At 33.4% G+C, this 18,015-nt stretch overlaps 1 protein-coding gene across 2 annotated transcripts in view; it reads left to right on the forward strand.

Moving 5' to 3' along the window:
• Positions 1–18,015, forward strand: part of LOC115443962 (LIM domain only protein 3) — a 61,206-nt gene that overhangs the window by 25,519 nt on the left and 17,672 nt on the right. Inside the window, exon 1 of one of the 2 annotated variants that reach the window (XM_037441427.1) lies at positions 16,284–16,442. The exons of the other annotated variant lie outside the window; for it this stretch is intronic. The gene's annotated coding sequence lies outside the window, so the exon portion shown is untranslated. Of the gene's footprint in view, positions 1–16,283; positions 16,443–18,015 lie in introns of those variants that run through there. 2 annotated transcript variants of the gene reach the window in all.

The following is an 18,015-nucleotide window of genomic DNA, read 5'->3' on the forward strand; positions in this document are numbered from 1 at the left end:
ACTTCTACATTGGTCCTTTAAAATCGGTTCAGTAGTTTGGTTTTTAAACTGAAATAACTGGAATAAGATGTTGTCCTAGTTATCATTTTTTTTTGTAATTATTTTTTTGTATTAGCGTTGGTTGAGTGTGCTTCTTACATGCCTATATACATAGTATCACACCTTTTCCTTATTTTAGGGGTAAGTAGAGGCTAGAGGTGTAAGTCCTCAGCGCCATAGCCGTACCACGTGCGCAACACAACTAAGCCATCACGAGTCTAGTTCTTACTAACACAAAAAAAACAAAAAATAAACTCGTTTAAAAAAGCACTAAAGACCAATATAAATTTAATATTATCTATATACTGGTTACCAATTTTGGATTCGGTGACTAATTAAAATGCTAGCTAGACTAGATAAACATATGAATATATATACGAAAACAATATTTAATTTTAATTAGGTACCAACTCCTAAATTGGTAACTAGTAACAGATAATGTTAAATTATTGTCGTTTTTTCGTGCCTTTCAAGCCTTTATATTTTGATAAAAGTATTCTGGTTAGATAATTCATATACTCAACAATATAATAAAGACAATCATAACTAAATATGGACTTGAATGTATCTACGCCAATAACTGTTCATGTACTAGTGGTGGGACACAATCGATACACGTCAGATTTGGATGTGCAACATTCGATCGCATTACTGACTGATTAGCTGTGTCGGTGGGCGCGCATGTTATGCACTCAATTAATCAGCCAAGCGAATTAATCGACATTTAGCCCGTTCGAGACTACACTCAGGGGATGTGCGATTTGTTTAAAGCTGACCATGGTTGGTTACATTTCGTTCATTCACCAAAGTGAATGATAACATTCACTTTGGTGAATGAACTTTTCACTTTCACTCAAAAGAATAAAATATTTATTTCGCTTGTGTCAGTTCTTAAAAAGTAGCAATTAAGTAATCACCATTAAGTATTTTTAGTTTAACAAAAAATCTGAGTTTTTTTACATTTACTTATGTACTTTATTTGACGTTTCTTATTTCTTTCGTTTATGACTAAGTGATATTTTCTTTTGTTTATAAAGCTTGTGTTCTATTAAATAATGATTACGTGTTAAATAATATCGCTTTACGGTTTTGCGGTCATATGGCGATAAAAGTGTTACACGTTTTGATTTCAGATTGCACAATTATATTATTTTTGTTGCGAAGTAAAGTCAATATGTTTTGTCTTTAATAAATTAAATAGGTATTAATAATATTTACTTAAGTAAGTTAAAAGGATTAGTATAATAAAGATATTTAAATAGTTTTACTAAGAATAAGCCATTTATGTTATACCAGAACATGGTCAACGTGTATGTGAAATTTGATCAAAATCAATTCAGCAGCATCTGCGTTTCCTTCAAATAAACTTCTAAACATACAAACATGAACATGGAATCATATAGATTATTAAACGTACTAGTCCAAAACCTCAGAAATAGAACATTTAGTTAACTGAATTAAAGTTTGACAGTTGACGTATCGATAAACTACAAAACAAATGCGTCCATTAGAATATTTGAATTAATATCCACTGAATAACGCGCGGTATCTACAACTAGCGAAACCGCATCGGTTAGGCATTGCACCAATAATACGCTCAATTAATTAGCTAGGAGACTGACATGTTCCACGTACTTACCTAATTAATGTCCCTGAACCAAGCCAATAATACCTCTGTTATTATAATAATAGTAATTACTGACGCTGATTGAGTTTTCCCCAACATAAACAATGCGCTCTAATATGTTTGGTATTTTGTTAATTGTATTGTTCGAAATAGGAATATGTATGGGACATTTTATAGTTTAAGTTTTATCGGCTTGTTGAATTAGTAAATGGATAGTAAAATACATTGAATAAAGATTTATATAAGTTGAGGATATCTTAATTGTCGTCATAGTTCTGTCGATTTACGTTAACAGTAATTCTTAATACCAACATAGGAAAAAAAACAATATTGATACGTTACTTCTTACAATAAATCCATTTATATCTAATGAATCATTTGCACAAGTGTTCCAAGTTTAAATACAAGTATCGTATTTATTTATGCAAATATAATCAACATAATAAAATAGCTTACATTTAATTGCGTCATTTATAATGATGCATACAAAAGTACGCCAATTCCGCACTACATTATTGCAAATGTTTTTCTTCGCGGATAAAAAACAAAACCAGACCACAAGCAATGCATTAAAAGCAATATTGTAATAAAATTCATAGCACTTAAAAAGTTTTATACTCTGATCACGCATTGTAGAGTGCACGACATTAAATCGAGCGATAAGATACTTCACGGTAGACCATTAATACAAAACCTATGCAATGTCTCTACTTGTTATAATGACAATAGATCGTATAAGTTATCGCGAATAACGACGTATCTAAAGTGGATTTTCTTATTACTAGTTCATTATCTGTAACAATATATATTATGAGACCTATTATACATATGTTTACTTTGATTATACAAGGTTTATTCGACTTAACGCTGTTCTATAAAGTTGGTGAAGATGTAAATATTTTTGAAAGCGGTTTCCTCCTTAACCGAATTTCAACTCAACGGAGATCAGCCAAGTAAGCAGGAGATATTCTAGTGCACAAACGTGTGCGCAATACATAGATGAATTCTCTATTCCTTCACTCTCATAGTCCGTTGAGACGGCGATCCGACATGACCGGAAAGAGATCTGGCGCAGGACCAACGGCTTTACGAGTTTCCGAGGCACGTAGATATCACACAACTTCCTGAATCCGAGCTGCAACTGAGTAATTTTTAAGATGGTAAAACCCATTCACAATTATTTTGGCAAGACCCGAGATTCGAACACAGGACCTCAGCGCGGTAGTTGTACTCGTACCGTGTACAATTAAAACTACGCCACCGAGGCAGTTATTTTGAAGGCTACAAACTAATTAGCAAGTTATCAGAGGTTTTTACACAAGAATACCTACTGTCTTGAACTCTGAATGGTAAGTCGCAGAGTATTCCTTGAAACGTTGAAGGTAGACAAGTGCTCTGACTATAATCTTTAATTGGGTAATTCCATCTTCATTTTAGCATATTTATTCTAAAATTAAACACTACCCAATATTATTTAATTCAACAAGATGTTTGCAAACGTAAAATTTATTAGCACACAATGACATCAAAACGTATATCACAGTCAGAAAGTCAGCTCCGAGCCACGAAATCCTAGGGGTGAGGGGAACAATTTACCAGCAATTTTAATAATAAGTCCCTGGTATTTCTATTATAGCTGGGAGGCGATCAGGTGGGCCGCCGCTACGGGTTTAATAACTCACGATTAGCCTATTGGAATCGCTGTGAATGTTTGCTATTTTTTCTATATTGCCTACACGAGTGCTCGCGTTTAATTGAATGGAAATTAAAAATTGTTTTGTAGCTATGAAATAGAAGTTATATTGGTTTGTTTGCGTGTTTAGATGTTCGTGGACGTTTATTTATAGTGGAAAGGTATATGTTTTGACTATTGTGGGATATATTTACAATAGTTATGTTAGTGAAGATCGTAAACAACTTGATACTTATTTTAGTTAGTATATTCATTTCGATCCGCAGGTATAGGTATTGTGCTATTAAAAACAACTCTTTAAATTGAATATAAATGTTACTTTTATTCTGATAAAGTTTATTTTTAAATAATATGCACGCGTTATGTATATGATTCACTGTAATGATAACGATTTCATGTCGTTGTGGCGGCGAAAGAATTTTAATTAAAAATGATTATGCGTAATGTAAAGTGCAGTAGGCTTCTTTACTCCCTTTTGGACACAGTAAAGTCGATTACAGAAGCTGTACTTCACAGATAAAGATGTTTACAAATAAATGGATCAAATCTATTTGGATATAAAGATAACATTTATTGAGTTAAATTAACCTTTCGAAATAAGGATCTGTCATATTGAATTTAAAGTTGTGCTTACTTTTAATTTTTTTTTATTTTTATTTTACTAAAATTAAGACGCAAAACAGATTACAATCAATATTAAAGCTAATTATAAAATATACAAGCATAAAAACTAAATTGTATTCCTAAACATTGCGCCCTTATTCTTATTCATTACTTAAAGTGCGGACTAAAATAAATTAAGACTATTGAGTACTGTGAATAGTTTTAGTAAACGATACCAGCACTCAAAACCACAAACTTGTTTCTATTTCAATAACATTAACATATTACATTCTAATAAAGCGTGTTTTCTCATTTTTTCTTATTAATAAAACATTACAATATTAAATTATTTTAATTAATATTATTATGCCAGAAAATTACGAATTTCAGCTCTAAAAATGATAACCCCTTTTTATAAGCCTTCTGTACGTTACATTGTGTTGCCGGATGGGGTGATTTTTAATTATTAAAATTCTACGCCGCCGGCGTCTGCCGATATTGCTTTGATATGGGCCCCATCGAGATATTACCGCCTATTAATTTCACACACTGTACACTACTTACATTTCCTATACTCTTTTATTAAATTCTCTGTGTGTTTTTCGGAACATGATAGATAAACATTATTATTTATTTGAACTGCTTATTTTAAGTTTTTTACACTTGAATGTATTTTGAAAGTCAATGTAGAGCAGTGGCGGAGCGATTAAACGACACAATTCCTACTAGCTTCCCTTTTAAGTTTATTTTCGTTTGTCTTTTCTGTAAAATTGGCTGCGATATGTTAACTAAGGCATTTTTTGCCACGGGATATCTTTTGACAAATGTTCGCAGGTTCAAATCCCAAGGGCACACATGTCTGACTTTTCTAAAATCATGTGTGTATTCTTTGTAAATTTATCGTTCGCTTTAACGGTGAAGGAAAACAACGTGAGGAAACCTGCACACCTGAGAAGTTCTCTAAAGGAATTTCGAAGGTGTGTGAAGTCTACCAATCCGCACTGGGCCAGCGTGGTCTAAAGCCTAATCCCTCTCAGTAGTAGAGGAGGCCCGTGCTCAGCAGTGGGCAAGTTTATAATACAGGGCTGATATTATTATATTATTATTAGATCTTTTGAAGAATTTCACTCTTCGCCACTGTTGTAGACTATCTTAACAATGTATAAATATTTACACGTTAATAACATATGATAACAAACCATATTTAATAAGGAAACATAAACCTTAACTTTTTTGTAATTGGTAATTAACGTATTATTAAACAACAATTTATCACAATCCGAAAGGAGGCGGAGTGCTTTATGTTTCCGAGACCATTAAACATTTTTATTCGTCGCGAGGTGATAAAATAGGAATGTTTAATATAAATTTTATTTAATCTTTCATACTTGCGGCGGTCACCTTTGTTCTGAACTGTACGCTTATTAAATTCCCATAGAACAAGACAACTTGCCGGGTGCAGTTTTCCTTAACTTTGCCTACATAGAGGTTATTTTATAATGACTAATTTATATTAACTACCTGTGGTGTGCTTCGCCCACGAGATCATTTTTGCTCGTTATCCTCAGGAAACCTGATGAGTTGATCTAGAGCGTGGGCTTGTTTAATTATCGCAGTTTATTAGTTTCTGTCAATAAACAGACCGTCACTGAAATTTTATTATATATTCAATTATGTATTCACTTGTTTATAGTAATTAAAAAAATACAGCTAGTCATATAAGCTCAGTTTTTATTACTTTCAGATCCTTTCGTAACCCGTGCGCAACAATCAAGTGTAGTACTGGTCATGTCATCCAGATTTCTATAAAAAAATATTTTTAATTACCATCACGGCCGGCAACCCTAATGCACGGAGTCCCGTTCTGTCCCGCGGAATGAAAATAATAACGGAATGTTTTAATTTCCCTGCGAGTGACGGGTCACGTGCCCCCCCGCCTCTAGTCCCCCGCGCGTCCCACCCCTCCTCGCCCTTCGTCCAAACTGTCATCATCACTGCTGTGGACAATTAGCTTGCTCACGAGATTAAACAAGTTGAGTGCGTTTGTTTGCCAGATTTTTTATAGCCGTCCGCGTTGCCTGCAGCGTGTGTGCCGTACCCTTGTCTATTCGGACGTAATGGATGTAATTCAATGGCACTATGATAGATATGACAGGCATGAGTAACGTGTTAAGACTTTGTTCACATGATGAGTCTGGATTGACTGTATACGTTCAATCGTTCTCGACGTGTGTAATTTGAATGTTAATCTAGGAACTAAAGCTGAATGAATGAATGAGATTCTGTAATAATTGAATATTATGGATTTAATTTTGATGCAAAAGTCGTATAAATCAACGGTGCGTGACAATTTATTTTTTAATTATCATAATGTGTTATAAACATTTTAGGAATGCATTTTAAAGGATATCAACCACATTTTCCGTATGCCATGTTGTTTATTAATTACTTGCCACATGGGAAGTTCGTATTTCTGTTTTATATTCGTTTTGATATAAATAACAACTCATTGTGTTCTTTATCCTCTTACAAGTATATTTCATTCATTAAAATACAAACCTTACGCAATCTACTATGAATAACAACATGTAGTTGTTTATATACATTTTCCTTGTAGCTAAACATGAATGAGTTACTGAAACGGTTATTCCACTATTAATATCGGTTTGAAAACATGTTTGTCATAGTTTCAAAGTAATAACCGAGGAACATACGAGAATGATACAGTATTCCTTGTACAACGCCTCTTGTTTCTATTTTAGGACTGAGTATTCTGTTTTAGCAGAATAGGTGTGTCAGTTGGCATCAGAGAATTGTTCACATTGACCATGACCACCACGACGTGTGGTTGAAATGTTCTAAATGAACATATGAGAATTAAACATATTTAATCTTTGTTAGTAGATTAAGTATTGAAGTTATTTTCTCTTGCTGTAATGATAGACACAATGACAAGTAACTGGCAATTAAAAAAAAATAATTTTATAAAGAATTCACTAAACATTTTTTTTAGTTTTATATAAAAATAAAACTAAGAATCATAATAGTCTCAATAATAATTTACTTTTAAAATATTCATACGTATCAATCAAGTTCAATCTTCACATTGTGCTTTTTAATTACATTCGAAAACTTGGCTGTCAGTTATTAACTTTTCACACGAGAACGCAATTGGCTTAGATCAAGCTGTCACGGCGCGGGCGCACAGTGCGTATTGTGTGTAGCCTTTTAATTAATTTATATGAGCAATGAAAGAGATTTCTTCACGTTTCAATTCGAAGTGACGATTTCGAATGAAGGCGCACGAGCGGAAAATTGAATGCGATTGCGAATGCCCGCGATTTGCGAATACCCATAATGCTAGGATTAGTAAACAAGCACTACAGGAGTGTTTTTTTGATTTTTTGTTTTGTTATTCATATCATTTTTTTGAGTTAGAGTTCAGTTCGAGTTTTATAAAATGTTTCTTAATTAAATTAGATATAAATAACTGTTAAAATTCATTATGATTACGCCGAATTCAGTAGGTATATTGAAATATGCCTTCAATTATGACTTCGAGATTATCTTTACATTTTGTTTTCCTTACTATATTTTATGTAAATTAAGACAAATATTTTTGAACAGTAAAATAATTTTAATGCACCTATTTCGTATAACAAGAAAGTGCGTGCAAGCAAGGGTTATAATATACGCGTTGCAATTCAGTCCAATTAAAATTAATAAGCTTTGGTACACGCCGCGCCAAGCGACGTCACAAATGAACGAAAGATACAACATCGGATAGCCGTGTCCGAGGATAAAGTACACTACTTCGAGAAGTCGCAACGTGTTGCTGTAAACTCGAATCTAATGTGTGACAACACGGTTCAAATTGGCAGTGACGCGTCTCTGTACCCTTAAGCATATTAAATTTTATTTATCTTAATCGTATTTCATTTATTACAAGGAGTTTATGTCTTTTGTTTACCTTGCAACACGGATTATTTAATATTTTGTGATTAATTATCTTTTATTGATAAACAATGTGAATGGACGTGGGTGAAGAATCGATACTAAGTTAACTATACTTAGAATGTTTTCTTTTCTACGAAACCATTATAAAACATTTAAGAGGATTAGAAGAGCTTTTGCTGCTACCCACTCGTATTTTTCTAGAAATATAATAATTGGTATTTTTTGTTTTATAATTGTGCTGAATAAAAAAACTTAACAATTACGCCATGTGATTATTGAGCATCCTTGACTATGAGTGTAATGTTTTGTTCAAATTTAAAAAGATTTTTTAAGAGTTCTTCAAGAGTTAAGTCTTGCTCATATTGTTTTTAATATACATTTTTGTATACAAGAGAATATCAGCGGAGAATAAATATCATAATAAAGCAGCGACACCCTAGCAAAAAAAGCGGCGATAGCCTAGTTAGGTATGGAACGAACTGCCGAGACGAATGTCCGCAGGTTCAAATCCCTAGGCCACACGCCTCTGGATTATTTAAAATTATGTTTAAAAATTATGTTTGTGTATAAATTATCGCTGGCTTTAACGGTAAAGGAAACGTGAGGAAAGCTGCATACCTGAAAAGTTCTCTATAGGGATTTTGAGGGTGTCTTAAGTCTACCAATCCGCAATAGGCTAGCATGCTGGACTAAAGCTTAATCCCTCTCAATAGTAGAAGAGGCCTGTGCCGAGCAGTGGGACAGTATATAATACAGGGCTGATGTTATTATATAGAGAATATCACTTACGTTCCGAAAACACCTGAAAATAACAACACCATTATTATCTATATTACAATCGAACCCAGTGTGGCCCGGTACGGTAGATTCCATATAATTCAAATTAAATACCTTATTGGTACAGATTAATGTTGTGCATAAGTGATCGAATCCATATATAGTAAAAACTTAAATATTGTATAATTTGTATAATTGCACAACACGGTATCATTGATGTCTTTAGTCGATTTAAGTTGTTCTTCCTTCTGATTGAAAGATCGGTTCACTAGTGCTGCTTGTACCAGTTATTTTCGTAGTCAATTTATCATTTCACCGTGCGGGAGGACACTGTTAATCATAACCGGAGCGATTGCCAAAATAACTTGTATTCCTTCTGAATGCTGATTTATGATGGTACGCTAATTTGTGTCAGCTCTGTTAGGTTCGGGTCAATTATATCTGTTATTAGAGTCTAAATTAAATTGCTATTGATTTATATTTATTTATTACATCTTAGGAGAACGAATAGATAATAGCTTAATAGCTATAGATTACCTATTGAAGTATCAATAATAGGTTCCCACGACTAAAATTACGTATTAAATATATTGAAATGTGTGCGGTTACATCTCGCTACTACAATAACAGTTATAATTGTTAAAAAAGAAAAGAAAATAATGTATAAACAATAATGAAATAATAAAACATTATTTCCATTGTTAATGATTTTCTAGTCAGTATCAGTCTGGAGTCTGGAATTTGTGACCCATATATAGAATCATCTTCTATCACTTCATGCGACGGAATACGTACGGCGAAAATTAGGTGCATCAGTTGCATCTCTGCCTACCCATTTCCGGGATATGTGTGTGTTAATATGAATGGTAATTAACTTTTGTTCCAGTTTTTTTGTTTAAAAATAATGTTGTTAAACGTCATTTTAATGTTGTTCTAATTATTAAGATATTAGATTACACTTTCTAAAATATTATTGGATCACATTAAAATATTCTTAAATATCTTCTTAATTAGTTGTACGGCACGATATTTTAATGACACACATCATAATTCATTCTTTGAATTCATTAATGTCATTAATTGTAACCGACATGACATGATCTCTGGTTTTATACACGGATGCTAGTCTTTAAAATATTGACGTTATTTTAAAAGCTGTCGATCTTAAACCAAATTAATTACAGTTTGCAACGTAATTAATGATTTGTAATTATAATTAGTATTTATAAAAACGGATAAGTAATTAAATATTGAAATAATTTTAAATATTTGCATACACGTTAATAAGCTTCAAGCATAATTGTTTGCAGTCAATATGTTATTGTAACTGGAACAAAAGCCTTATGTAGATTTTATCAAAATAATTATAATTTTATCTGATTGTAACATAACATCCTCGTGTTGTTAATGAGATAGTATGAACAGATTGTGGTGCATAATTACTTCATACACTTAGGCGATCGGGAATATCGTGGCGATCTTTTGCATTAAATCATTATTGTATTTTTGTAGGAAGTTATTGACTATTACGCGCGATGTGGGTTAGTTGGATCGAGATTATCTGTAACTACCGTGCTACACTACAACTTGTTACTACAGTCTGTTATAGATCATTTCATTCACGAAGACGCGCCCCACTACTTTCCCTAATCGCTAACAGTGCGCATGAGCAGCATGAGTGGTACGCACACTACTGTGGATAGCGTCGAGGCTGAGGTTTGAGATATTACTAGAAATATTATCTAATACTTTTAACATATACGAACAAGTCTTTACACACTGGTGAATATTTTTTATGTAAAATATTTTACAAACAATTATTTCCGCGAAGTTTTTCACACATGTTATAGATATGGCATCCTGGCAATTAAAAAAAAAACGGATATGATAGTGGATATAGACAGTTCGCGGTTAAATCGCAATCATCAAGGGCTCAGTTTTCACCCACGCAGAAACAGCATGAAATAAATGCTAACGTTTAAATAAAATCTCGCTTGCAGGCCTCATTTACCACATGTGTGTTAATAACTTCTCAGGTGTTGTTATAAAAATCCGAGCAATTCAATTAGCGGGAAAGCTTGGAGGGCGAGGAGGGCGGTGCCTAATAAACATAATATAAATAATCTGCGGCGATAAATCTGCAGCGCTTTATGGCAGGAGTGGGTTGTCACTCCGTCTAATTAGCGCTAGTGCTGCTGCGCGCGTTACAAATCAGCGGTGAAGCGCTTTACCTACTGCGTCGAACGCGTGATGCGTGCGGTCTTAAACTATAAGCATACGGTCATTTGTAGATCTATTAATTTTAATCTCTTTAGGTATTTAATATGTTATTGTTGTTAATGATTTTTTGTATTGCCATAACACAATGGATTAAAAAATCAAAAATCCAAATGCCAGTAAAATTTTAGATATCCAACAAGCTAAAACAACTTTAAAGCGAAAACAATATTTTATTATTCAAAAATAGAATTCAGTACTTTTTATTCTAACCTTATTTCTCCAAAAAGCGCTAAAATCGCTTGTCGGTCACCGGACTCGTCAAAGCACTCTTCATCGGGCTTAGTTAATTATGAGGACATATCAGCTTTATTATAATTACTCATTTTAATGTCGCTGCACCTAACAACTATGTCGTGCTCGCTACACTGTTATATTCAAATGAAATGTGCTTCGACTTGTACATCTCTACATCTTGTTCGCTAGCCGGATATTAATTAACACTAATGTAATGGATTTTTGAATTACGCATACGGCATTAAACATTTTATTAGTGGTTTCTACGGAGGTTATTAACTATTATGAGAATTGTTTTTGCAGTGTACCTACCTAATTGTTAGTAGAGATTGTGATAAATCATAACTTAGTAATACCAGGCCTGTATTAGCAGACTTCGTATACCTTCGAAATTACTATGGAGAATTTTTATGTATGTAGATTTCTTCGTAATGTTTCAGATCATAACTTGATAGGGTTTATTTTCGCTACGGTCTGCGAAGCACTGTGATGCGTGTAACAAATAGGTTTTTGGACAGCTAAATCATTTTTACTCACGCCACTACATTTTCATAATTGCGAAAATATTACGTCATTAGCTAATATACTTTTGCGTAATCTGAGCTCTGTTGTAATTTACTGAAACGAATGAAGACGCAGAAAGCTCGATGGCATTCGATAATAGTGATAAATCATTAGGTTTTAGGAAGACAAGGTCTATTCTAGATAATACCGCCGCCCCATCGAAGCTATAAATAATAATTAAGTGGTATGGAACACTGACGCGATAACAGTGAGAACCGTAACGTGGTGGACAGTGGTGCAGGAGGGCGCATAGAGCCAGCCACTGGCCGCCAGCCGCACTCAACACACGTAGGTGTTACATTACACAGAGTAGTGGAGCGAGTCGTCCCGCGGCTGGTATCACTTGCACGCACCATTACCTCCATAATTTAATTAGTTTCGAGTGATCATTTCATTAATAGAGGCGATATTTGGCGAGCGCTCTCGTTCGTCCGCGGCTTTGTCAATTTTAATTAAACCCTGATAGGTGGACCGAAATGTTGAAATTCTTCGTTAATTAGTCCGGTTCGAGATTTCTAATAATTTAATTAATGATGGGAGTTAATAAGCCCGCGGCCGTCCGGTCGGTATTCCTGTAACGCGTCGGCATTTGCGCTTGCCACCCCCTATCGGAGACAATTTAATTTGTACCGCGTTATCTCACACGCGGCGTACATTTAATAAACATACGTCGAATAACGTTCACATACTTTGGAACAAATGTAATTCTACTTATGGCATTCATCTTATTATGTAATTATTACGGTTTTAATGAAAAATTGACAAATTATAGAATTAAGACTTTTGTCGCTAAACAGTTTGGTTAAGATTACATATAGCTTTGACGAAAGAAAAATAAAAAGATAAAAGGACAGCTTCACACATATTAAAAACGATATTATTGAATAAAGTTATGTGTAATTTACAGGAAATAAACTAAAAGCAAAATACACGATTAAAGTAAGGAACCGTGTATCGAGTAGTGTTTGCGTGGCACACCATTCTTTTCTTGGTAAATGGCATGCAATTGACGGAGGCCCTTTTCAAACAGAAAATCAAGCAAATTACCGACGTTTGTTGCATAATCTTCGTTAATATTGTACAATGTTGGGTCTCGACTCAACGTTTTACGTCGATATAAGAAAATAATACAGTGTTTGAACAACTCTACTGTAATTGTAGTTTTATTTCTTGGCCACGTATGTTCAGAACTGAATATTAGCTATTCTATCTTTGTTTTGCGAATGTAAAATTATAAAGATTTTATTAATTTATAAATTTTTTCAAGTATCAAAATTAAAAACATTGTGGGTTTTGTGAAGATCAAAAACTATTAAATGGGTATAAAATACCGTGTGTAGGTAACCTTTAACTCAGAAGTGCCGCCGGCGTCGTCAAAGTCCCGCTCGGAGGAAGCTCTGCGTAAACATCGGATAATAAAACGTGCTAATATTTGAATTCTATACCACCAACGAAGGTTACTCAGCCAACAATTAAGTTACTTCACTTATACCGCTGTTAAGGAAGTGTATTTTGAAAGAAAAAGGAAGTGCCTATAGTTTATTATACTTGACATTATGTGGCGTTTACACACTTAGTAAATTGTTGTAAAAAACATAATAATATCCAGTGAATAACTTTGATTAATGACAACTGTACTCTTAAATTAGTGGTGTAAGGGGATTTTAGAGACTGCGTCATTCTCTTCACAGGATATTTAGGCATTGGATTACATTAGTCCGACACGTCCGAGGCGTTGCGTCTCCAATATTCTCTGACATATCCAGTTACGTTGTGAAAGCCAGATTACTGTCCATGCAAAATCAGAAGATGCCTATGCAATGGAAGTAAGCTTTGAGGCAAATAAAATGTTAACGGTCATGGATATATTTTTTGTATTTCAACAAAATTTACACTTAAATTTCCTCGATCACGACGAAGCAAAGGTCACCAAAATAAAGCAAAAATGAGATTTTATGCTCAGAGTTTTTGTAAGCGAGGGCATATCGCTCGCATCAGAAAACACGAAATGAATGGCCGGTGTTAATTCGCAACGGTCTTGCGACTGTACCGAGAGGAAATGGCGAATTGAAAACGTGAACCACGCTCGTCAGTTACCGATTACACGCAATTACAGAACTGGGTACGATTCGCACCGCGCCGCTTCAATGTCCACGAGTTGCGGCGAAAATCTGTATACTCGGTTGTTATTTCTCCCGCCATAAATACGCCTTTCGCTCCGCTTTTATAATTTTTTCCCGACCATACTTTAAAGTCTGAGTTGATTCTAAGGAAATGATAAGCTACATTTATTACATGCAGTTTATATGATAAAGGTTAGAAGCGCGTTAGCGTGTCAAAATCTCGATCAAAATATATACGAAATACGTTTAGTTGTAAACGGGCTTTTTCTGACGCTCGTCTATCACTTGTCATATATACGGGGTTTTATATTGTTATATATTATGTTTTGTATATTACAATATACAGTAGCAAAAGATGTGAGCTTTGTGACTATTATTAAATTTTTCAATCTGAAAAGAAAAAGATTGTGGGATCTTAAAAGTAAATGATCCAAAATTCCATATGAACCCATCCTGCAGAAACTTGAGACCCGTTTTTTTAATACTGAGTTTGCGTATTATAAAATTTATTAAAACACCAATTATCTCTATATATAACGGCTCGCAGTACTAAATTGTATAATTAACGTACTGATCTCTAATAACAATGGAGAACAAGCCAATTAAGTACGTCGATGCTTAAATTGACGATTGTTAACCGTGTACGTGTGTGAGTGTTTGGTACAATCGGATTCATAATCGTTGAGACATATAATTTTTACATTTTGTTTCGGACTACTTGATCATTAATCAATCAGAATACATATAATGTCATAGATGCAATCCTCAGGTTCTTATTTAAATAGTTATTTTTTTTATGTATAAACGCTAGCAGGATGGTAAAACTAATCCATACAAATTATAAGTGATTTAAAACGTTAATTACTACAAATTTAAATCCTCCTCAACAGCTTATAAGTTAATGCACGCAAATACGAATATATTTGTCGCAGATAAATCTTAAGACAAACAGAACATTTTCAAATAACCATAAGTGTTACACTTCGTAATGGCAATTTATTCATGTTCGTAATTGCCCGATTTGTCGCGGTTTGTCAGCGCCTTTAAAGCGGTGGGACTTGACTGCACTGAGCGAATTACAGCATGAATGTACATTGCTTGCCGGACACCGGTAACTAAACGAGCATAAATCAAACAGACGAGAAATGTTCTTCGTTTATATTCACTGAAAGCAACGATTACTTAGACTTTTATTTACTTATATTGATAGATATATTTTTATTAACTTTATTAAAAGTTACAGAAAAATACTGTAGATGCCTTTCTACTTGTTAAAAGAAAAGTAGGTATAATTATTTTAATTTTTTTAATTGTCCAAACGTATTTCATTTAAATTTACAAAAATGAACAATTTCAATACATACCTGTTTGATGGAAATTCATGTCTCTTAAGAAAGAACAAAAATTACTTCCAATGAACAAATAAAACACACAGAAGTAACAACTGATACCATTCAAAATCATACATTTATTATAACAACATTCCAAAGCTCAGAACTTAATAAAAACTTTTCAAAAATCGAATGTAACACGGACACGTGGACCGCCAATTATGGTATAAATATTTAAAAAAACTATCGCGTCGATAGTGCGGTTGTTTCGCAACCTAATCCTGCGGCGGACGCGGCGGGAAAATGGCGGAAATTGAAAATAAACATTTCATCTGCGCCCCGGCACGCACTGCCCAAATTGACAATACAACCAATTTGCCGCCGCGCGCACCGACCACCTTTGTATGGGAATTGAAAAATAATATTACTCTTTTTTTCTACCACTGCACGTGGCCGATCTCAAAAATAAACTACAATCTTTAACGCTCACGGTCTTATAGGTTTCAGTAAATCAATTGTGGAACGGAGCTAATTATTATTATCTCATCAATTTTAAGTATAGGATTTGACGACATGAATATAGTGCTGTAACTATGTTACGGCTTAGTAAACAGACTTCAATCACTGCAACGTGATTCCACTAATAAATTATGTTGACACAGTTTAAGGATGTGCTATAAATAATACTTCACGAATGAAATAAGGATATACATGTACTTTACCGGCACGTAATCAGCTAAAACTCGATTACGTATTGCAGCGCAAAACTTACGTTTCCAGGATATAATAATATACATTTTCCTGTTTTAATAAACTCCATTGAAATGGTGCGTAAAATACAATTTATTCATAAATGACTAATGTTTTGTTGTAGTATCCTTAACAGTGAATTTTGAGCTTTACCAGTTTAGTATGTAAGTTCATATTGATGTAAGCGTTTTATGTTATATATAACGTTAATAATTAGTTAATGTGATCGCAAGCAACAGACATCTCATTAAACGGAGGGTGTTATCAAATCGGGCAGGAAGCCGCGATAGAGCGGCTGCCGTTCATTCAGTTTTTGAACGGAGTGCGTTTTGTAAACACGTATACACAACACAACGTTCTATCTTGGTATATCTGAAATATTTTATTTACTAACTATTAAATAAATAAGTGAAATAGTGTGTGCTAAATTAGTTTAAATATTTATACTGGAGCAGATACTAATCGTAAGTTAATTTAAATATTTGAAATATTTTTGGGGGAATTTAATTCTTATTACTTATATTTGTAAAATTTAAAGAAGCTTGTGCATCTGAAACCCTAAGGAATAGGTATATGTGCATATAATGCACCTCTATTCAATCCTATGGCTATAACGGAAATAATTTCTGACCATGTGCCAATAAGGTTAATATTTAAAAATCAAATTATATAAATGTACATCGCGTCTAGGATTCGAACCAACGACATCAGCGCTTTCACAATTTAAGTGTATTTTCACAATTCAACGATGCATTTTGTCGAGTTATGTGTTACTTTGTCATATTAAATTATCTTTACCACATACAATAATTTGTTCATATTATTAATAAATAAACTGCGGAAAACGACAGTAATTGTATAGATATATACCCTATATATCTACACAATTAAGTAATAAACTTTTAAAACGTATAATGGTAATTGCAAAATTAGAACTAGAGCGCTAAAACGAGACTTCTCTACTCGGACTTTTTAGAGAAATGAAACCAATTAGACGTCGTAAATCACAGCATCTATATAACAATTAGATACTGCCAATTAATTCATATTATTTTAAAGTAAAAAGAAGTAAGTCAGGGGGCCCTATTCCGTCTACAAGGGTATTATTATATATAATTATGGACGTTTTAATCGAAGGACAGCTTTGATAGCCGTATAGGTAAATAGAGGATATTCGACTCTCTTACACTTACAGATATCGAAACTGTCCTTTGAACAAAACGCCCGTAATTGCAAACAGACGGATTCACCACTATAGACGGAATAGGGCTCTTTGACCTTATGCGTTGAAAAACAAGTTAAGAGTTGAAAAAAGGCTATTATTTAAGCTTGTAATATTATAACCGTATGTAATTTGGTATTACGCAAATGGTATTTTTAAGTTTTTTATTTATCATACTTAAATAAGCAGGTTGATTACGTATGTTATAAAAGTTAAGATGTAGGGAAAATACATTTGGAAACTGGGTAAGTCACCGCAAATCTTAAATTTTTTAAACAAATTGGTGTATAGAAAGTATTTCAAAATTTGATATGATATTTTTATTATTGCTATACTTTCTTAATTCGTAATGAGATTATAGATTTAAAATTTTACATATGGGCAACAGTCCTTAAACCATAACACAATCTCTTGCAGAACGTCGAATCACAACAACACGTTGGCGCACCAAAACAGTATAGGAAAATATTAATTTAGCTAATAGCTTATTATGTCAGCAATACTAATATACATAGTAATTAAATTAAGCGCACTAGATTAGTCTGTAAAGTGAGCGTGAGTCATTAATTTACTTAATTTTGATAGAGTTTTTAATATCGCTAATTGTCTGATTTAATTAACTTGAAAACTACTTTGGTAATGTGGATAATTTATTAAAAAATAATTGGCTTATACAAAATGATCAGGAAGAAAAAAATATTGTATATTTCCGTGTGTATAAATAAATGTAGTCATATAATGTCTGGTAAAAAAAGAATAACGCCTTTTCCATTCATACTGAGCCGTCTTAGAAATCAAGTCAGATTTTTTTTTAT

The sequence above is a fragment of the Manduca sexta genome, chromosome 22, assembly GCF_014839805.1.
Source record: "Manduca sexta isolate Smith_Timp_Sample1 chromosome 22, JHU_Msex_v1.0, whole genome shotgun sequence".
Taxonomy (NCBI): domain Eukaryota; kingdom Metazoa; phylum Arthropoda; class Insecta; order Lepidoptera; family Sphingidae; genus Manduca; species Manduca sexta.